The sequence below is a fragment of the Arachis hypogaea genome, chromosome 13, assembly GCF_003086295.3.
Source record: "Arachis hypogaea cultivar Tifrunner chromosome 13, arahy.Tifrunner.gnm2.J5K5, whole genome shotgun sequence".
NCBI classification, from domain to species: Eukaryota; Viridiplantae; Streptophyta; class Magnoliopsida; order Fabales; family Fabaceae; genus Arachis; species Arachis hypogaea.
In genome coordinates this window covers 71,389,249-71,408,230 of record NC_092048.1, presented here as the reverse complement: position 1 = coordinate 71,408,230, position 18,982 = coordinate 71,389,249, and the positions used below count along the sequence as shown (strand labels likewise).

The following is an 18,982-nucleotide window of genomic DNA, read 5'->3' as shown; positions in this document are numbered from 1 at the left end:
GGGCATCCGATTGCACAACATCATCAATAGTGATAACAAACACTCGTCCTTGTTGTTGGGTTCTGACTGGATTTTGAGTAAATCCCTTCGGACAATCCTTGGCAACGTGTCCAAGTTCTCCACAAGCATAGTAGTTAGGTGATCCAAACTGGCAAGACCTGTTACTATGCTCTTTTTCGCATTGCTTACATGCAGGGTTTATGTAAGCCTGACGGGCTCGTTTACCATTGCCTTGCCTTACTTTACCTCGAGCGATAAATCCAAACTTTATAGTATTGCCAGCAGACTCATCTACCATTCTTTTTCGACAGTCTCTTGCCCGATGTCCTTCCTTATTACAGTAGTAACATAAACCTATTCTGAACCGGCAAAGCCTACTACCATGATGCTTTCCACAAGTTGGGCATACTACACCACTTTGAGCTTGGTGAGGTTGACTCTCATGTCCTTGTTCAATATCACGGTTATTGTCACTACCATTATTGCGAGTTAAAAGGCTGACATCTCGGTGGTTTCCATTCCAACACTGGAATTGACCAATGGCTTTAAAGTTGCGACCTTGAGGGGCTAAATTTTGAACAAAGTCTCTTTGTGAATCTTCCCTACGACTTGCTCGAGCTATCGCCACCTTCTTTGAACATTCTTCCACTAGTTTACTTTTATTCACCAGTTCAGCAAAATTTCGTATCTCTAGCGAAACAACAGAATTCATCAGTTCTTCTCGGAGTCCTCCTTCAAACTTTAAACACTTCCATTCCTCAAAGTCTTCTGGGTTCCCTTGACAAATCTTGGAGAAACGGCACAAGTCATCGAACTTACGGGCATACTCAGCAATAGTCATATCCCCTTGTTTCAACTGCATAAGCTCCATGTCCTTAGCATCTCGTGCTGCTCCCGGAAAATACTTTTTATAAAATTCGTCCCTAAAGATATCCTAAGGAATGTCATTTTCATTCTGTTGTAGTAGTCGCTGTATCCCCTACCACCAGTACTCAGCTTCTCCCTCGAGCATATAAGTAGCAAACTCCACGTGTTGTCCTTCCAGAACATGTTGCACTCTCAGTGATCATTCATTACCTCGAAACCAATTATCAGCGTCAGTCGCAACGAGTGTACCCTTGAACTTAGGCGGATTAACCTTCAGAAATGTCGCAAGGGTCATAGGTCTTTCAGGATGCCCTAAGTTGTTCTCATCATTCCCATTATCTTCTCCGTATTCATTTTCGTTCCTATTTCTCACTCCGAGACGTTCAACAGCCCTAGCCGCTGCTACAGCAGCTTCACGCACTACTTCAGCCACGTTGTTCATGGTAGCCATAAACGTTTCCTGTTCCCTCTCGTGGTTAACATTAGGAATTCTAACCCGTACGCCTCGTCTCCGTGAACCCATTGTGGTCCTGTTCTCACCAAACAATCATTGTTAAGGTGATCAGTCTTAACACTTCAAGTCAAGTGTGAACATTCCCAAAATGAAAACACAGAGACAATCATGCAACATATGTCACTGGGATATCCTATACGCATGAGACACACAACAGAGTATGCAATGAAGCATAGTCAGTCCACTCCCCAGGCTCAACTGGGAATGAACTGCTCTGATACCAAATTGTAACGACCCAATTTTCAATATGTCTAGGTCATACCGGAAACTGAGCGCTACCAATTTGTCTTCCTAATTATTATCTACTATTTATCATATGAGCCTGATTCATTGTTAAACGCGTAGTTAATTTGCGTGGTGTATTTTTTTTTTTTTGAAAATATTTGGATTAATAGACAGAATCATTTATAATCAATTCACAAGTAATAACAGATAAAACAGTTATAAACAACCACACAAAAATATATCACAAGTAGTTGACAAAATTCGGTGATTCAGCCTTTATTAGCATATAGACTGTTAGTTAGAACACCCCTAGATATAGCTAAATAATATCTATATACATATATATACACACAACATCCCAGGTCCTGACCTGTTCAAGAGGTCCCTAAGCTGGCACCTAGGCTAGCTTAGACTCTATACTCACATAGTCCCTCTAAACTACTAAAGCGAGGGAAAGTACGTTCTAGGTCTTCAAAACTCAAGTCAAGTGAAACATCATCAAAAGATAGAACATCATCTGCTACTCCTCTGCACGATCAGACTTTTCCACAGGACGTCTCTCTGGTATCTCATGAAGTAGCCACACAATAGGAATCTCGTACACAGGATTTAGGTTAAAGTGCGCATACGAACGGGGTGCAGACGTTGGTTGGTCTCACAGTATATACATATAATCAGAGAACAATATTCACCCTAGACTCAGAAGACTATCTAGAGCAGAATCCTCTTCTTGCGAACGGTCATCAGCGAACTATGGTAAGGTACTCTTACTTCCATCTGAAGGGGGAAGGGAGAGAGAAGGGGTAAGAACTGGGGTGTTCTTAGTAGGGCCGGGGTTATTAGTTACGTTCATTTATTTGGAGTCGATTAGTAGACGAATAACATAATATAGCAAAGCAGTAATCAGAAGATAAAGATAGAAAGAGAAAGTAGAGACAACAGAAAGCAGAACACAAACAAAAGTATACAAGAAAATAAAGCACAAAAATAGCATACGAGCAGACAAACATAAAGAAGTAGATCACACACAAAAAGGAATGCAACAGAGAATGATGCGCAGACAAGAATGATGCATGTCTAGCCCTAGCGCAGGCCATGAGCTCATGTGTCGGTTGGCTGCCCGCAATCCCGACATTTATCCGGTCACGAGTAATCCCGATTTTCCCAAATACGATTTTCCGTTCCTAAATAAATGCGCATATAATAATAGCCGCTCATTTGAGCCAGCCTCTGCTTACTACAGGAAAATATATATATACTCTGCTCTGCTCTGGGGAAGCGGAAAATAGCTGTAGGTAACTTAGTTTCCCTACAGAAGCTCTGGGTTGCATTAAGCAACTAATATATATTAAATATAGCTCTGGGTTGCATCAAGCAACTAATATATATATAAATATAGCTCTGGGTTGCATCAAGCAACTAATATATATATATATATATATATATATATATATATATATATATATATATAAATATAACTCTGGGATGCATTAAGCAACTAATATATATATATATATATATATATATATATATATATATATAAATATAGCTCTTTATTATATTACTCTTCTCTTTATATCTCTTTACTCTGTTCTGGTTTCTCTTTTCTCTGTATCTCTTTACTCTGTTTTAATTACTTTGTTCTCTGTATCTATTTTCTCTTCTCTGATTACTCTTTTCATCTGTATCTATATTACTCTTTTTCTCTTTTTTCTCTTTATCTCTTTTCTTTACTTTAATTTCTGTCTGTTTTTCTGTTATTAAAACCTTACAGACTTTTCTTTAGTTTTTATCTTTTCTTTAACTTTTTATCTTTCTTTTATCTTTGCCTCATTAATATGTTCTTACCACTCCCTAAGTGTTTTATGAAGGTAATTATGAGATTCTGCGCTTAAAGTTGTCTTTCTAAAGCTTTTACAGAAAATTGTCTTTTCCGCATTATTTTATTATTTTTATTAAAATATTATTTTTAATTAAATATTATTATTTAATATTTTATTATTATTTATTATTTTATTATTAAATTTTCGAAAATAAATTTACTTTAACCTTTAACCTTTAAAATTCACTTTTTACCACCCATAACTTTTAATATTTCTACTTTTACCACCCTAACTTTTAGAAATTACAAAATAACCCCCCAAACACCAAAATATTTACTTCCTTGCCCTTTTACGGATCAAAAAGGTGTTCTTCATTGTTCTTCACCACACTCAAAGTGTTCTTCGTGTTCTTCGTAAATTCTTCAGATTCTTTCTTTGTTTTTACCCGTTTTTCAGTATTTTCAGCAACCGATTTTTACCAAAATTCAAAATAATTTCCAGCCACTAAAACCCCATATTTTCTACATGATTTTAACACAAATTGAACCTCAATTTAAGCTCTGGGGTTTCATTTTCCAGCAGCCACAAGAACACACATTCATAGCTTGAATTTCATCAAATTTCATCAAATTTTCACCAAAATTTCAACAAGAATTACTCATACAAACAATCAATTTCAAGCACAGCCAAACCATATCATAATCACACAACTCAAACACAATCAATCAAGATTAAATTCGTCAATCCCTACCTGGTTTTGCTGCTCCTAATTCGGTTAAACTTTCAGGTGGTCCTTAAGCACTTTTTCCTCCTAAATCACATCAAGAACAACTTTAAATCCAAAAACTCTCAACTGACCAAATCTCACTCAGTATGTTAGGAAGAGATATCTCACCTTATACTTGCTGGAAATTCATGTTTCTTGGCCCTTAAGTCAAGTTAAGCATGATTCCTAAGGAAGAACATCAAGAAAACACATGTTTTGCATGGTTTTCCTTGAAAACCGAATTGAAATGTGAGAGAGACAGCCATCTCACCTTATTTCCATCCTTGATAAGTTACATGGTTATGTAGAGGAAGAAGAGAGGATCATTTTGGTGAAATCGGAGTTTTGATTTGAGTTTTAGTTCAGAAGAAATCAAGCTTTGAAGATTAAGTGTTCATGAAAGTTTCTCTCTTTTCTCTCTTGTTATTTTCGGCCAAAATGATGAAATGAGACAGCGTTGGAGGTCTTGGGGGTGTAAGGTGAGTTGTGATTGGTTGGCTTGGAGGTGGATTAAAATAATATTAAAATATCTCTAGTGTACAACTACTAAAACTAGGTGTACCGGAACACTCGTAAAAACATCTCTAAAAATTATTTTCTGAGCTACTAGGATAAATGACACTAGTAAAATATTTATTCTGAGAATAGAACATGTATAATGAGGCCTTAGCATTGCTAAATTCATCAGACAGTGCTGGTGCTAAGCTGCACCAGTAAACCGTAAACCCGGTTAAACCGATTTTTTGTTTTTAACAAAAACAGACCAGGTAACCTTATAATATCATTAAAGCATTTTCTAATACTAATATAATGATAATATTATACTATTATCTCTCTCCTCTCATGAATCGAGTCCGGTTCGTCAAACAGAGACTATTTACGAAAATCAGAATCAAAACTGCCAACCGATACGGTTCAAAAACTAGGTTCTTCGCGATTGCATTATCGAGCTTGCCTCAGAGGAGGTTCTAACTTAAGGATGACATAATGATAATGAGGATTGAGATGCTTGATGATATAACAGAGGTGTTCCCTTTACTGATCTTCCGGAGAAATCCGTACTTTCAGAAAAGATCTCATGTACTCGAAAATCAGGGTTGTTACACCCTTCATCGATCAGATGCTAGACCGCTTGGCAGGTAAATCTCACTTCTGCTTTCTTGATGGATTTACTGCCTACTTCTAGATACATATTGCTCCTGAAGATTAGGAGAAGACCACGTTTACTTGTCCATTTGGCACCTTTGCCTATAAAAGGATGCCATTTGGACTATGTAATGCACCCGCTACTTTTCAGCGGTGCATGACGAGTGTCTTCTCCGATCTAATGGAGAATTGTCTGGAAGTCTTTATGGATGACTTCAGCGTTTATGGTACTTCATTTGATTATTATTTAGAGAACTTGGCCAAGGTCCTAGCTCGATGTGTTGACACTAACCTTGTCTTAAATTTTGAAAAAAGTCACTTTATGGTACGACAAGGTATAGTGTTAGGACATGTAGTATCTCATGAAGGCATTTCTGTAGACCCGGCCAAGGTCGATATTATCACCACTTTGCCTCACCCCTCATCCGTGAGGGAGGTCTGCTCGTTTTTGGGACATGCAGGATTTTATAGGCGCTTTATCAAAGATTTCAGCAAGATTGCTTTGCCATTGTCACGCCTACTCCAAAAAGATGTGGATTTTGAGTTCGACAGTGAATGTGTGAAAGCTTTTGAAGAGTTAAGGAGAGTTCTTACCACGACACCAATTGTGTGAGGCCCCAACTGGACGTTGCCATTTGAGATAATGTGCAATGCATCAAACCATACTATAGGTACCGCGCTTGCACAGCGCAATGGTAAACTCCCTTATGTCATTGCTTACTCTTCTAAGACACTAGATGCAGCACAATCCAACTATACCACTACTGAAAAAGAACTCCTAACTATTTTTCATGCTTTAGATAAATTCAGATCTTATTTGCTAGGTTCAAAGATAGTGGTATACATGGATCATGCAGCTTTAAAGTACTTATTGATAAAGAATGAGTCAAAGCCTAGACTCATACGTTGGATCTTGCTTTTGCAAGAATTTGACATTGAGATTAGGGACCGGAGTGGATCTCAAAACCTGGTTGCGGATCATTTAAGCCGCATTGAGAATTTAAAAATTGATCCATTTCTGATCAATGACTCATTCCCATTGGATAGTTTGCATGCTGTGTCGGATAGCTTTCCTTGGTTTGCCCCAATGGCGAACTACTTGGTTGCGAAAATCTTCCCTCGCAACTTTTCGAAAAACCAAAGGGACAAGTTGAGGAGTGATTCCAAATACTATATTTGGGATGACCCTCACTTATGGAAGAGGGGCGTGGACCAAGTAATTCAAAGATGTATCCCGGAATCTGAATTCCAACCAATTCTTGAAACTTGCCATTCGTCCGAGTGTGGTGACCACTTTGGCCGACAAAGGACCGCTAAAAAAGTGTTGGATTGTGGATTCTGGTGGCCAACCTTATTCAAGGATGCTAACCGGTTATGTGTGTCTTGCGCTCAGTGTCAGAGGTCAGGAAACGCATCCCAAAGGGATGAAATGCTTCAGCAACCTATGTTGTTCTGTGAGATATTTGATGTATGGGGCATTGACTTTATGGGACCATTTCCCAACTCTAGTGAGTATCTGTTTATTCTGTTAGCAGTTGACTACGTGTCAAAGTGGGTATAGGCCATACCTACCCGCCTTGACGACGCTAATGTCATTGTGTCTTTCATTAGGAATCACATTGTATGCCATTATAGGTCGCCACGAGCAATCGTGAGCGACCAAGGATCCCACTTTTGTAACAGGAAGGTTGAAGCATTGCTCAAGCGCTAATCGTGAGCGACCAAGGATCCCACTTTTGTAACAGGAAGGTAGAAGCATTGCTCAAGCGCTATGGAGTGTCGCATAAGGTTGCTACTACTTATCATCCGCAAACAAATGGACAAGTGAAAGTGTCCAACTAGGAAATCAAGAGAATCTTGGAGAAAGTGGTCAATCCGCAAAGAAAGGATTGGAGCTTCCGGTTAGGAGATGCACTATGGGCGTATAGAACGGCCTACAAGACTCCAATAGGGATGAGTCACTTCCAGATCGTCTATGGTAAGGCATGCCACCTTCCGGTGGAGATTGAGCATCGAGCCTACTGGGCGGTAAAGCAGTGCAACATGGATTTAGCCAAGGCGGGTGATGGTAGGAAGTTACAACTAGAAGAGCTTGAGTGTTTGAGGAACGAGTCATATGAGAATGCCCAAATCTACTAGGAAAAGACTAAAGCATTCCATGACCATCACATCCGGAAGAAGGACTTTCAAGAAGGTGATGAGGTCCTCCTCTACAACTCAAGGCTCCGATTTATGCCTGGCAAGCTCCGCTCTAAATGGGAAGGACCTCTCAAGGTGAAGGAGATAAAGCCCTACGGAGTGGTGGAATTGTTTGATCCCAAGAGTGAAGCAACTTTCAAGGTGAATGGACATAGAGTGAAGAAGTATCATGGTTGAAATCCCCCAAAAGAGCTAGAGGTGTACCTATTGGAAGATGCACCAAGGAGAGAGGAAGTTTAAGAAAAGGACCGTCCAACTTAAGGACGTTAAAGAAAAGTGCTTGGTGGGAGGGACCCCACTGTGGTAAGATCTTCCTTGTTTATACCATTTTGTTTGTATCCTTAATTTCTTGTGAATTTTGTGATCTCTTGATGATTGATTGAGTGCATACGATTGCTAGCTTTGTTGTTTTTGTTGGATAGATAGGATGTTCATATAGATAGGATGTGAAAAAAGATAAAGAAAACAAAAAAGTTCATTGAAAAGGGCACCAATGCGCTAGCGCACAGTGGGCGCGCGCCAGTAGCGCAATTCAACCTCTTGGGCCAAATACCCGAGAGTCATGCCCACTTCGTGCCCAACTCGCGCCAGGCACCCACGCGTTCGCGTACTTACCGCCTGCGCGCACCATTGCAATTTAACCATCGTCGCGCAAGCGCACAGCGTGCGCGCGTGCTGATGGAGACATGTGGACCCTCTGGTACAAAAACCAGAGAGTTGTGCCACAATTGGGCCAACTTTATGCCAAAACTGACGTGTCCGCGCCAGTCGCGAAATATCTCAAGCACGCGTCCACGCAAAGTGTGCGTCCGCGCGCCTGCCCCATTGATCCACTCTGGTACAAAAACCAGAGACTTGAGCCAATTTTATGCCACTTCTGTGCCAGAGGCACAACTTCCCTCGCGCGCACGCCACTAACGCGCACGCGCTCTCTGCTAACACCATCACCGACGTGCCAGCGCGCCGGTTACGCGAATCAGTTTTATAACTTCGCGCCTTGTTCTGTTTTCTTTCTCTCAACCCCTTTTCTTTCTTAGTTTCTTTTCCTTCTTCCTCCATTATTTTCTCCCTCTTCTTCTTCTTCCACAATCCACCACCACTGTCTCCGGCCATTCACCGGTGACAACCACCTTTTCCAGTGGCACTACACTTCTCCTATTTTCTTTCTTATCTTCACAAAACAAGATTCAACCTTGTTCCTTCATATGTCTCAAGGTTTCACTTCTTCTATTTCTTTGCTTCCATTTTCCCTTGCATTATTTCTTCTAGTTAGTTGCTTTACTTAGTTTCTCTTTTACTTGCATGATGATGTTTCTTGCTTTTTGTTTGCTTATTTCTCCTTTTTCCTTATTTCTCTATGGATGTTGAATTTGAGCTTAATTTGCGATAATAGATCTTTTGTCATTCTTTTCCTTATCTTTGCCATTGTGTGATGTTTATGTGATGATTGATGTTCCATTTTGGGCTTTGAATTGGTTTAGTATCTCATAATTGCTCATTGCTTGATTATTGCACGCCAAGTGTTCGAGAAAATGCACATATACCATTTTGGTTCATTTTAGTTGTATCCTCTCAAATTGGTGCTCCCTCCTCATTCACTTGCTTTCTCTTAAATGCATTGAGTCTACTTTGTGTGCTTAAAGTTTATACTTGCCAATTAGATATTAATTGAACATGGCTTGCTCTTTATCATGGATGCTTGAGATTACTCTTCTCATGCCATTGCATGCTTTACTTCCTCTTGCATCCCATGCCAAGTGTTATGACCCTTGCTTCTACATTAACCATGGGCACTACAATTCACTTGCATGTTCTTGTCAAATTAATTCTTGGGTTTAATGTTTTCCTTCCTTCCCCAAAGGCAAGGGGATAGCTTCGAGGAAACCGGCCGCAAAAAGGGTACCCCAAAGGTCAAACTCTAAGGCGCGTTCTTCATTAAGAGCCAAACCCCTATCTAAGAAAGGGAAAACACCCGCTCCTATTGATGAGAATGAAAAGGGCAAACCGGCGAAAGATTCTTCAAGGTTCCCCAACCGCTTCTGTGAGCTTATGTTCCCCTCCATAGCTGTAAGGAACTATCATCCTGAGCATCTACTCGCTCTGCCAGACAAGGTTGCTCCTTATATTCTACCCCGCATTGAACAGCAAGGATGGGAGTTTCTTTTGAGGAAACCAAGGGAAATCAACCTCTCTTGAGTGGAAGAATTCTACACTAACTATCATCTTCCTTCTCTGCAATCGGTATACATGCGCCGCAAGCAAGTCTCAGTTTCAAAAGAGGCTATTCAGCAAGTGCTTAATGTCCTACCAGTGCCAAGTGACATGGATGGCTACCAAGAAGTCTTACGTCAGTGAGAAAAGTTTGGATTCAATTGGGACTCGCTCCTCCGAGTCATTGCTGAGCCAGAGACATTTTGGATCCAAGGTCAACTCCGGATGAGGCCTAAGTCCATTGACGCTCGTTCACTCACTATAGAAGCGAGAGCTTGGGCCCAGATCCTGTCTCACGGTGTGCTACCTAGCACCTACAAGTCATCCTTCACGGCGGATCTCGCCTTGCTTGTTTGGTGTGTTCTCACGGAGAGGCCGGTGAACATTTCGTTTTTTGTCAAGCAAGCGATAAGTCAAGTCCATGCCCGGGGTAATTTGCCATTTTCAGCATTGGTGTCTGACTTAGTTGCTGCTGCGGGTGTTTCTTGGGAAGCTGGTGTGCGAAATTGTGATCTATATGTGAAATTGTTGTTCGAAATTGATTCCCTAGAAATGGCTCCAAAAATGTGTGCACAATACCATGGTCCAAACATAACTTTACAACTTCACGCAACTAACCAGCAAGTGCACTGGGTCGTCCAAGTAATACCTTACGTGAGTAAGGGTTGAATCCCACGGAGATTGTTGGTATGAAGCAAGCTATGGTCATCTTGTAAATCTCAGTTAGGCGGATTAAATGGTTGCGGAGTTTTAATAATTAAAAGATAAATAAAACATAAAATAGAGATAGAGATACTTATGTAATTCATTGGTGAGAATTTCAGATAAGCGTATAGAGATGCTTTCGTCCCTCTGAACCTCTGCTTTTCTGCTGTCTTCATCCAATCCTTCCTACTCCTTTCCATGGCAAGCTGTATGTAGGGCATCACTGTTGTCAATGGCTACTTCCCATCCTCTCTGTGAAAATGGTCCGATGCGCTGTCACTGCATGGCTAATCATCTGGAGGTTCTCGATCATACTGGAATAGGATTCACCCTCCTTTTGCGTCTGTCACTACGCCCAGTACTTGCGAGTTTGAAGTTCGTCACAGCCATCCCTTCCCGGATCCTACTCGGAATACCACAGACAAGGTTTAGACTTTCCGAATCTCAGGAATGGCCATCCATGGGTTCTAACTTATACCACGAAGATTCTAATATCTCGGACTCGGTCCTCTGTATTAGATATCCAAGAGATACTCATTCTAGCTTGTTTGCATGTAGAACGGAAGTGTTTGTCAGGCACGCATTCATAGGTGAGAATGATGATGAGCGTCACATAATCATCACATTCATCATGTTCTTGGGTGCGAATGGATATCTTAGAATAGGAATAAGCTTGAATTGAATAGAAAAATAGTAGTACTTTGTATTAATTCATGAGGAACAGCAGAGCTCCACACCTTAATCTATGGAGTGTAGAAACTCTACCGTTTGAAAATATATAAGTGATAATGGTCCAGGCATGGCCGAATGGCAAGCCCCCATGAAAGTCTAAGATAGCATAAAACTAATCAAAGATCCCTTACAAAGATAGCATAAAGTCCTATTTATACTAAACTAGTTACTAGGGTTTACAGAAATGAGTAAATGATGCAGAAATCCACTTCCGGGGCCCACTTGATGTGTTCTTGGGCTGAGCTTGAAGTTGAACGCCAGTTTGTAACGTGTTTCTGGCATTGAACTCCACTTTGCAACTTGTTTCTGGCGCTGAACGCCAGACTGCAACATAAAACTGGCTTTCAACGCCAGTTTGCGTCATCTAAACTCGGACAAAGTATAGACTATTATATATTGCTGGAAAGCCCTGGATGTCTACTTTCCAACACAATTGGAAGCGCGCCATTTGGAGTTCTATAGCTTCCGAAAATCCACTTTGAGTGCAGGGAGGTCAGAATCCAACAGCATCTGCAGTCCTTCTTCAACCTCTGAATCTGATTTTTGCTCAGGTCCCTCAATTTCAGCCAGAAAACACCTACAATCAGAGAAAAACACACAACTCATAGTAAAGTCCAGAAATGTGATTTTTAATTAAAAACTAATAAAAATATACTAAAAACTAACTAAATCATACTAAAAACTATGTAAAAACAATGCCAAAAAGCGTATAAATTATCCACTCATCACAACACCAAACTTAAATTGTTGCTTGTCCCCAAGCAACTGAAAATCAAATAGGATAAAAAGAAGAGAATATACTATAAATTCCAAACTATCAATGAAACATAGCTCCAATCAGATGAGCGGGACTTGTAGCTTTTTGCCTCTTGAATAGTTTTGGCATCTCACTTTATCCATTGAAGTTCAGGATGATTGGCATCTATAGGAACTCAGAGTTCAGATAGTGTTATTGATTCTCCTAGTTCAGTATGTTGATTCTTGAACACAGCTACTTTATGAGTCTTGGCTGTGGCCCTAAGCACTTTGTTTTTCAGTATTACCACCGGATACATAAATGCCACAGACACATAACTGGGTGAACCTTTTCAGATTGTGACTCAGCTTTGCTAAAATCCCCAATTAGAGGTGTCCAGGGTTCTTAAGCACACTCTGCTTTTGCTTTGGACCTTGACTTTAACCACTCAGTCTCAAGTTTTCACTTGACACCTTCACGCCACAAGCACATGGTTAGGGACAGCTTAGTTTAGCCGCTTAGGCCAGGATTTTATTCCTTTAGGCCCTCCTATCCACTGATGCTCAAAGCCTTGGATCCTTTTTATTTACCCTTGCCTTTTGGCTTTAAGGGCTACTGGCTTTTTCTGCTTGCTTGTTCTTTTTCTCCTTTTTTTTCGCTATTATTTTTTTTTTGCAAGCTTTGTATTCACTGCTTTTTCTTGCTTCAAGAATCAGTTTTATGATTTTTCAGATTATCAAATAACATGTCTCCTTATCATCATTCTTTCAAGAGCCAACATATTTAACATTCTTAAACATCAAATTCAAAAGACATATGCACTGTTCAAGCATTCATTCAGAAAACAAAAAGTATTGTCACCACATCAATATAATTAAACTAAATTCAAGGATGAATTTGAAACTCATGTACTTCTTATTCTTTTGAATTTCATTTTAAGAGAGGTGATGGATTCATATTCAGTACTTTAAGGCATAGACACTTAACTACTAATGATCATATAGTGATGACACAAACATAGATAAACTTTTAACATAAAAAATGAAAAACAGAAAATTTAAGAACAAGGAATGAGTCCACCTTAGTGATGGTGGCGTTTTCTTCTTGAGGAACCAATGATGTCCTTGAGCTCTTCTATGTCTCTTCCTTGTCTTTGTTGCTCCTCCCTCATTGCTCTTTGATCTTCTCTAATTTCATGGAGGATGATGGAGTGCTCTTGATGTTCCACCCTTAGTTATCCCATGTTGGAACTTAATTCTCCTAGGGAGGTGTTGATTTGCTCCCAAAAATTATGTGGAGGAAAGTGCATCCCCTGAGGCATCTCAGAGATTTCTTGGTGATGAGCTTCTTCATGCGTCTCTTGAGATCCATGAATAGGCTCTCTTGTTTGCTCCATCCTTTTCTTAGTGATGGGCTTGTCCTCATCAATGAGGATATCTCCCTCTATGTCAACCCCAGCCGAATTGCATAGATGGCAAATGAGGTGAGGAAAAGCCAACCTTGCCATAGTGGAAGACTTGTCAGCCACCTTGTAGAGTTCTTGAGGTATAATCTCATGAACCTCCACTTCCTTCCCAATCATGATACGATGGATCATGATGGCCCGGTCTACAGTAACTTCAGACCGGTTGCTAGTGGGAATGATTGAGTGTTGAATGAACTCCAACCATCCTCTAGCTACAAGCTTAAGGTCCAATCTTCTTAGCTGAACCGGTTTCCCTTTTGAGTCAATCTTCCATTGATCTCCTTCCACACATATGTCCATGAGGACTTGGTCCAACCTTTGATCAAAGTTGACTCTTCTTGTGTAGGGGCGTGCGTTTTCTTCCATCATTGGCAAGTTAAACGCCAGCCTTACATTTTCCGGACTAAAATCTAAGTATTTCCCCCGAACCATGGTGAGCCAATGCTTTGGATTTGGGTTCACACTTTGATCATGGTTCCTAGTGATCCATGCATTTGCATAGAACTCTTAAACCATTAGGATTACGACTTGTTGAATGGGGTTGATTAGGACTTCCCAACCTCTTCTTTGGATCTCATGTCAGATCTCTGGATACTCATTTTTCTTGAGTTTGAAGGGGACCTCGGGGATCACCTTCTTCTTGGCCACAACATCATAGAAGTGGTCTTGATGGGTTTTGGAGATGAATCTTTCCATCTCCCATGACTCGGAGGTGGAAGCTTTTGTCTTCCCTTTCCCTTTTCTAGAGGTTTCTCCGGTCTTAGGTGCCATCAATGGTAATGAAAAAACAAAAAGCTTTTGCTTTTACCACACCAAACTTAGAATATTGCTCGCCCTCGAGCAAGAGAAGAAAGAAAAGAAGAAGAAGAAGAGAAAATATGGAGGAGAGTGGGGGGAGGTGTATTCGGCCAAGGTATAGAAGAGAGGGTTGTGTTGTGTGGAAATGAAGGAGGGATGGAGGGGTTATATAGTGAGGGGAGAGGGGGTAGGTTCGGCCATTTTGGGTGGATTTGGGTGGGAAAGTGATTTTGAATTTTGAAGGTAGGTGGGGTTTATGGGGAAGAGCGGATGGATGTGAGTAGTGGTAGGTGGTGATAGGGAAGAGAGATTGAGGTGATTGGTGAAGGGTTGTTGGGGAAGGGTGTTTATTGGGAAGAGAGGATGAATGAGAAGAGGGGAGAGTATGAGTGGAGGTAGGTGGGGATTCTGTGGGGTCCACAGATCCTGAAGTGATCCTGTGGGACCCACAGATCCTGAGGTGTCAAGGATTTACATCTCTGCACCAATTAGGCATGCAAAATACCTTTGCATGCATTTCTGGCGTTTAAACGCCGAAGTGATGCTTATTCTGGGCGTTCAACGCCCATGTGCAGCATGTTTCTGGCGTTGAACGCCAGCTTCATGCTTGTTTCTGGCGTTCAGTGCCAGCTCTTCTCAGGGTGTATTCCTAGCATTTAAACGCTAGGATGTTGCTTGTTCTGGGCGTTCAACGCCAGATCCATGCTCTGTTCTGGCGTTGAACGCCAGCCAGATGCTCCTTACTTGCGTTTAAACGCCAGTAAGTCCTTCCTCCAGGGTGTGATTTTTCTTCTGCTATTTTTGATTCTGTTTTTAATTTTTGTATTTATTTTGTGACTCCACATGATCATGAACCTAATAAAACATAAAAGAACAATAAAAATAAAAATAGAATTAAATAAATAAAAATTGGGTTGCCTCCCAACAAGCGCTTCTTTAATGTCAATAGCTTGACAGTGGGCTCTCACGGAGCCATACAGGTGATCAGGTCAATTTTATAGACTCCCAACACCAAACTTAGAGTTTGGATGTGGGGATTCAACACCAAACTTAGAGTTTGGCTGAGGCCTCCCAACACCAAACTTAGAGTTTGACTGTGGGGGCTTTGTTTGACTCTGTACTGAGAGAAGCTTTTCATGCTTCCTCTCCATTGTTACAGAAGGATAGCCTTGGGCCTTAAACACAAGGTAGTCCCCATTCAATTGAAGGACTAACTCTCCTCTATTAACATCTATCACAGCTCCTGCTGTGGCTAGGAAGGGTCTTCCAAGGATGATGCATTCATCCTCCTCCTTCCTAGTGTCTAAGATTATGAAATCAGCAGGGATGTAAAGGCCTTCAACCTTTACTAACACGTCCTCTGCTAATCCATAAGCTTGTCTTACTGACTTGTCTGCCAATTATAATGAGAATATGGCAGGCTGTACCTCAATGATCCCCAGCTTCTCCATTACAGAAAGTGGCATAAGATTTATACCCGACCTAGAGCTTTCTCAAAGGTCATGGTGCCTATGGTACAGGGTATTAAGAATTTGCCAGGATCTTGTTTCTTTTGAGGTAAAGTTTGCTGAACCCCTGTATTCAGTTCACTAATGAGCAAGGGAGGTTCACCTTCCCAAGTCTCATTACCAAACAGCTTGGCATTCAGCTTCATGATGGCTCCTAGATATTGAGCAACTTGCTCTTCGGTTACATCTTCATCCTCTTCAGAGGAAGAATAGTCTTCAGAGCTCATGAACAGCAGAAGGAGGTTTAGTGGAATATCTATGGTCTCTATATGAGCCTCAGATTCCTTTGGGTCCTTAATAGGGAACTCCTTCTTGCTTGAGAGACGTCCCATGAGGTAATCCTCATTGGGATTCACGTCCTCTCCTTCCTCTCTAGGTTCGGCCATGTTGATTATGTTAATGGCCTTGCACTCTCTTTTTGGATTCTCTTCAGTATTACTTGGGAGAGTACTAGGAGTGGTTTCAGTGATTTTCTTACCCAATTGGCCCACTTGTGCCTCCAAATTTCTTATGGAGGACCTTGTTTCACTCATGAAACTTAGAGTGGCCTTGGACAGATCAGAGACTAAGTTTGCTAAATTAGAGGTATTTTGTTCAGAGTTCTCTGTTTGTTGCTGAGAAGATGATGGAAAAGGCTTGCTATTGCTGAGCCTGTTTCTTCCACCATTATTAAAGCCTTGTTGAGGCTTTTGTTGATCCTTCCATGAGAAATTTGGATGATTTCTCCATGATGAATTATAGGTGTTTCCATAAGGTTCACCCATGTAATTTACCTCTGCTATTGCAGGGTTATCAGGATCATAAGCTTCTTCTTCAGAAGATGCCTCTTTAGTACTGTTGGATGCATTTTACCATCCATTCAGACTTTGGGAAATCATGTTGACTTACTGAGTCAACACTTTGTTCTGAGCCAATATGGCATTTAGAGCATCAATTTCAAGAACTCCCTTCTTCTGAGGCGTCCTATTACTTACAGGATTCCTCTCAGAAGTGTACATGAACTGGTTATTAGCAACCATGTCAATGAGTTCTTGAGCTTCTGCAGGCGTTTTCTTTAGGTGAATGGATCCACCTGCAGAATGGTCCAGTGATATCTTGGAGAACTCAGACAGACCATAATAGAATATATCCAGAATGGTCCATTCTGAAAGCATGTCAGGAGGACACTTTTTGGTCATCTGCTTGTATCTTTCCCAAGCTTCATAGAGGGATTCACCATCTTTTTGCTTAAAGGTCTGAACATCCACTCTAAGCTTGCTCAACTTTTGAGGGGGAAAGAACTTAGCCAAGAAGGCCATGACCAGCTTATCCCAAGAGTTCAGGCTATCTTTAGGTTGTGAGTCTAACCATGTTCTAGCTCTGTCTCTTACAGCAAAAGGGAAAAGCATGAGCCTATAGACTTCAGGATCTACTCTATTAGTCTTAACAGTCTCACAGATCTGCAGGAACTCAGTTGAAAACTGGTAGGGATCTTCTGATGGAAGTCCATGGAATTTGCAGTTCTGTTGTATTAGAGCAACTAATTGAGGTTTCAACTCAAAATTGTTTGCTCCAATGGTGGGGATTGAGATGCTTCTTCCATCAAACTTGGAAGTAGGTGTAGTATAATCACCAAGCATCCTCCTTGCATTATTATTATTATTTCGGCTGCCATCTCCTCTTCCTTTTCGAAAATTTCTGTAAGGTTGTCTCTGGATTATTGTATTTTAGCTTCTCTCAGTTTCCTCTTCAGAGTCCTTTTAGGTTCAGGGTCTGATTCAACAAGAATGTTCTTGTCCTTACTCCTGCTCATATGAAAAAGAAGGGAACAAGAAAAGAAGAGGAATCCTCTATGTTACAGTAAAGAGGTTCCTTATTGTTAGTAGAAGAAGAAAGGGAATTAGAGTGAAGAAGAATGGATAATCCAAACACAAGGGTGAGGATAGGAGCAGAGATATGAGATGAAGAGAAGTGTTAGTAAGTAATTAAATAAATAGAAGGAGATGAGAGAGAGAAGTTTTCGAAAATAATTTTTGAAAAGGAGTTGATGATTTTCGAAAATTAAAGGGGAAATAAAATTAAAATTAAAATTTAAAATAATTAATTAATTAAAAAGAATTTTTGAAAAAGAGGGAGGTTTTTCGAAAATTAAAGGTAGAGAGTTAGTTGGGCAGTTTTGAAAAAGATAAGAAACAAACAAAAAGTTAATTAGTTAGTTGAAAAAGATTTGAAAATCAATTTTGAAAAGATAATAAGATAAGAAGTTAGAAGAGATATTTTAAAATCAAATTTTTGAAAAAGATAAGATTTAAAAAGATATGATAGAAAGATATGATTGAAATTAGCTTTGAAAAAGATTTGAACTTTTAAAAATCAAAATTAATGACTTGACTCAAAAGTAATCACTAGACATGATTCTAGAACTTAAAGTTTGAATCTTTCTTAACAAGCAAGTAACAAACTTGAAATTTTTGAATCAAAACATTAATTGTTGATAATATTTTCGAAAATTATGAGATAAAATTGAGAAAAAGATCTTTGAAAAATATTTTTAAAATTTTCAAAAATAAATAAGAAAAATAAAAAAGATTTGATTTTTGAAAAAGATTTTGAAAAAGATAAGATTTTCAAATTGAAAATTTTATTTGACTCATAAGAAACAACTAGATTTTTAAAAAATTTTGAAAAAGTCAACTCAAATTTTTGAAAATTTATGAGAGAAAATGCGAAAGATATATTTTTGATTTTTGAATTTTTAATGAGGAAAGAGAAAAACATGAAAAATAACACATAACATAAAAATTATGAATCAAAACACACAATGCATGCAAGAACACTATGAATGTCAAGATGAACACCAAGAACACTTTGAAGATCAAGATGATCATCAAGAACATGTGTTTGAAAAATTTTTGATGCAAAGAAAACATGCAAGACACCAAACTTAGAAATCTTTAATGCTTAGACACTATGAATGCAAAGATGCACATAAAAAATAACAAAAGACACAAAATAAGAAAACATCAAGATCAACCAAGAAGACATACCAAGAACAACTTGAAGATCATGAAGAACACTATGAATGCATGAATTTTCGAAAAATGCATAAATTTTTAGAAAAAATGCAATTGACACCAAACTTAAAAATTGACTCAAGACTCAAACAAGAAACACAAAATATATTTTTTTTTTATTTTTATGATTTTATATTTTTTTTATTTTTTGAAGATTATTTGAAAAAGAAAAATAAGGATTTCAGAATTTTTAATATGACTTCCAGGAATCTTGCACTCTTAGTCTAAAGCTTC

General features: G+C 39.5%; 1 non-coding gene across 1 annotated transcript; it reads left to right on the top strand.

Annotated features, from left to right (window-relative positions):
* Window positions 1–16,843: 16,843 nt before the first annotated feature.
* Window positions 16,844–16,951, top strand: LOC112739950 (small nucleolar RNA R71). The gene has a single exon (XR_003170883.1). It is a non-coding gene; the product is annotated as a small nucleolar RNA R71 (small nucleolar RNA).
* The last annotated feature ends 2,031 nt before the right edge of the window (window positions 16,952–18,982 follow it).